Source organism: Ornithodoros turicata, chromosome 1 (assembly GCF_037126465.1).
Source record: "Ornithodoros turicata isolate Travis chromosome 1, ASM3712646v1, whole genome shotgun sequence".
NCBI lineage: Eukaryota > Metazoa > Arthropoda > Arachnida > Ixodida > Argasidae > Ornithodoros > Ornithodoros turicata.
In genome coordinates, this window is record NC_088201.1 from 180,943,937 (window position 1) to 180,948,245 (window position 4,309).

The 4,309-nt window shown below is 46.7% G+C and overlaps 1 long non-coding RNA gene across 1 annotated transcript; it reads left to right on the plus strand.

Moving 5' to 3' along the window:
* Positions 1 to 745: 745 nt before the first annotated feature.
* Positions 746 to 3,042, plus strand: LOC135373578 (uncharacterized). Its single transcript, XR_010416505.1, has 2 exons — positions 746 to 1,347; positions 2,346 to 3,042. It is a non-coding gene; the product is annotated as an uncharacterized LOC135373578 (long non-coding RNA).
* The last annotated feature ends 1,267 nt before the right edge of the window (positions 3,043 to 4,309 follow it).

A 4,309-nucleotide genomic window follows, 5' to 3' on the forward strand; every position in this document is an offset into this window, starting at 1 on the left:
CAAAAGTCAATCTCCTGAGGTCAATAGCCGGTCAATTAAAAAGCACCGGCCAAATTTCAATAGAAATTTAGTGAAAAGTCGATCATTGCTCAATTGACTCTCGATTGACCCCTCACCGTCCATGATTGACTGTAGTCAATTGAACTTCAATTGACTGCACATATATATTTTTGTAAGGGGGCACTGCTACAAGGGCTCTGGATGTGCCCTCGCGTGAGTACGTACAGTAGTTCCCCTCCAGTGGTGAAACGAGTGAAAAGTTTATTATTGTGCCAACACCAGGAGCTCTGGCCATTGTAGTCGTCTGCTGGAACGGGTGAGTTGCAGGTGGTATCTTTGCTGTCTGCGTCGGTTCAGTAGAGGAAGAGTCTACAAGAACAGCCCATGGCAAATGCCCTTTGTGGCGAAAGAGTCGGCGTGTGGACAGGTGGCTGTGGTGGCGACACTGTTAGTGTTGTCAGCTTATTATTTCCTCTCTGTAGGGAACTATGGCGTCAAGAGCGTTATGCTTCAGCGTAGTAGACTTCCGGCGGAGTATTTCAAGTCAGGTGAGTTCGTGATGGATAGTAGTCTTGATTGCAAAATTTGCATTATTAATATACATGAAAAATTGTTTAGCGGAGACGTTACGGTTGGTCAGTCGTTCTCAATTGACATGCACTTCCTCATCTGGAGACGTCAACGTGTGGTTTGCAAAATGTGTTTTTTCAACGTGTGGCTTGTGGCTGCAGTTCACCTTGTTCGCCGCACCGTTTGAAGTCCGTAGCGTTTGTCTGCAGCCAAATCGGGTGTTTGAGTTCTTAGAGATCCGGGCAGTTTGCTGGCACAACATACTTAGCAAGGGAAGCGAACTATTGCTCCTGTACTTCGCGCAGCTTTGCGCAGTGGCCAAGTTAATGGCGGCGTCAGGTCGGGGCAACGCCTTAGTCTGTTCCCTTTACATTCCTGTTGTAGCTGTGGGGGTTCCTCTGCCATGGCCTTCTCAGCTGCGATTCATGAATGTCGACTGCTTTGAGGGATATTTCACAGTGACTGCTGCAAAGACATCTTGCTATATCAACAGGTATACCGCGGTGGTAGTGGTGGAGGTGGTGACCGTAGCAGGTTGTCTTTGCGAGCAGCGATATCGCCTCGAACTAAACCACCAAGAAACAACCAACAGCTGAAAAGAAAGAAGTGAAAACATGCCCCGCGAAGATGACGACGGCAAGAACATTATCCGCGCGGAAGTTCAAATGACTCGGTGGTTGCCTGTGCCGGTCCCATAGGAGACCTCCTGCAGAGGAAAAATGGGACGTCAGCTTTGAACACCGATGGCTACAACAGGGCAGGACGAAGCTGGTCGTGGTAAGGATCCTTAGGATTGTATTTGCACTACGTGGATAATACTAATACAATAATTTTAATGGGAATTGCAGAATTCATATACAATAAGTGGCTTTGCATGACAACGCTCGTCTCGTTTGCGGCAGTTTCCATTGCATGGTGTGCCTTGTGATTGCATTTGGCTAGGAGTGATGTAATCATGCGAGGATGTCTGGTTAATAATACTTATGTTACAAGCATGTAACCACTGCGTCATCTGTACCATGGCTAAACCCTTTACTTTGTGTCTCCACTAGTGAGCAATTTCGCTGGTCGCCGATATAGTTCGTGACACGTTGCCACGGTACAGTTTTACGTCGCTGTTGTTTTGTAACTTCTGTACGTTCCAAGTTATCTTTCATAAGATATCGTCCCTTTTGACCTTACACATAATGCTTAATCACTTTATAAAAAGACATGTTCTCACTGTCCCAGCCATTTTTCTCTTTACCATTTTTCTCTGAAATCCAAACGCTAGCACCCCTGTAGGAAGACAAACCATGCGTGTAACGTGAAGACCGCATTAATATTTGCATTGTTATTAATAATATCAACACCTAGTATTACTAACCTAGACTGGTGGAAATCCAGCGAACCGGTACCGAAGTATGACGTTACTGGCAAGCTTTCGTGAAGAATCTGCTCGCCATCAGACTCGCGCACATTTTTCACGAAAGCCTACCGTTTAGAGAAGATGCCTCAAACCTTTCGAATTTTATTCTTCCTACCTCCTCCATGGACTTTTCCATGTAAGGACCAATGCTACGTTGGTAATGGAAAATATAAAGGAAAATTCTGGATGACGTACAGAGTGTTAATACATCGAGCTTTTTCAAAGCATCGTCTTGTCAAACAAATACGGCTATTATTAACAAACACCAACAGCGAAATGTATCACAATGTTCCGTTTATGATTTAGGCCTCTCACTCGCACACAAAATCGGATGTGGTCTACATGGAAACTTTATCTCCGTTTACAGCTATGACTGCGGCGAATTGTCTACCGAGGTCATTTCGCTGCCCAACCTGCGATAGGCATTTCTCCACCGAAGCCTACCGAGCCCGACACGTCAAACGCATGCACCACCACCCGGGAGGTCCACACCTATGTTCCCCCTGTGGATACAGCACAACCAACCTGGAAAGGTTGAGAAATCACCGACGAACCCATACTGGTGAACGTCCGTTCGTCTGCACCTTTTGCGCAAAGGCTTTCGCTGTGAAGTGTAGTTTAGATTGCCACATCGAACGCGTGCATGAAAAGGTCAGGCACCTATGTGAAACATGTGGAAACTCATTCCATGACAGATACTGTTTAAGGCGGCACCAGAGAACTCATACCGGGGAGAAACCCTTTGTATGCGCGGTTTGCGGGAATCCATTCAGCCGGAGCGACGTCCTCCGCGAGCATGAACGTACACACGCAGAAGACAACTCGGCTCGGACGCGACACGAACAGAACGACAGCGCGGGTTCGAAGGACGGAGCTGCGTTGTGTCTTGGATCTAACGAGGATGTTACAGAAGAAAAATGAAGAGAAGCGTGCTGGCTGAACGATATCTAGTTCTGTTCGTGTTCTTATCTTGACGACGATACGATGTCAAAATTTTCTGCACAATTATTCATGCGTCGACAGCAATCGACGTACAAAAAATAAATATGTCCGCACAAATCGTAGCCTGTCTAAAGTGTCTTCTCTTGCACTGTTTTAGCCTTATAATAATAATCATTGTATTTATTTTGGCTCGAGAGCTGAACCCGAAGCTCTGGGGAAAAAGCTGCATACGCAGCGCAGTTCTCGAACGAGCCGTTTTTGATGGTGTGATGAGTTGGAGGATGCAGGGGGAAGAGAGCGGCAGGGCGAACGCCTCTCAAAACCATATCAGCTCAGGTCGGCCTAGGTGACAATTCGCTGCGTCACATACTGTGGGCCGCCATTAGATGTCCCATTGGTAGCAGGCGTTGGCCCGTAGCGGATCACAGTAGACTATATTTATCCAATCCAAGCCCATCTGAGCAGCAGCAGCCGAAAGCAAAGCGTCTCGCTGGGATGAAGCTCTAGTGACGGAACAGATAGTGCGTGAGTTCGACGATTTTAATGAGGCGACACGTTTCGAAGTTTATTAATACACACATTGCTGCAGTTAAAGGTAAGTAACGTTACATCGACGCGGCTTATAGTCACGTAGTCACAAAACATCAACAGAAAATTACATACATGTGATCAACACGTAATCGTCAATAGAAGAGTAAAACGTACAGTACGCAACTCATTCTTGTTTTTAAAAGTCTTGTTCACTGTGAACCCTTTCCCCTTTGAACAACCTAAGGAAACCTCCTTTGGTATGAGCAACATAAAACAGCAAAAACGAAACGATACTGACGTTAAGATTTCGTTCGCCAAAACTAGCTCCGCCAATTATTGGCGGGCAGCTCTGGGACTCCTCATGGCGTCTTTTATCGTTTGATGGTGGTTCCGCGTGAGCTACGGTGACCCGCATCCGTTTAAACAAAAGGTTCACCTCTCCCCTCCCCCACTATGCAACCCCAAATTATAAGCTTAGAGAAAGCATCCGCCATCTCTTCCCGCCCGAAAGTGAGGATCTGGGGTGTACTGGTATATCCCCTGGTCTCATGGTAATCCTGGTACAATCCCCTACTGGTGCTTGCGCGTGATTCTCTCCAAACGATCGCGGGTTACCTCCACAGGCAAGTGAACCGTGTCAAATGGAGAATCCAGGGCACATAATTCTCCATTTTCTACTACCAAACTTCCAGGGTGTCACTTTTAATCTAAGCGAACTATACTCTCGCCCTCTGACAGCAACAAAATTATCAGCGCACCGACGCCCTGTCATAAAATCACTTCTCACCATTTTGGACAACGTAGTGCTTCGATCGTCACTGTGAGCCTCATCAACCAAACTACCACGAGCAGTGGGTT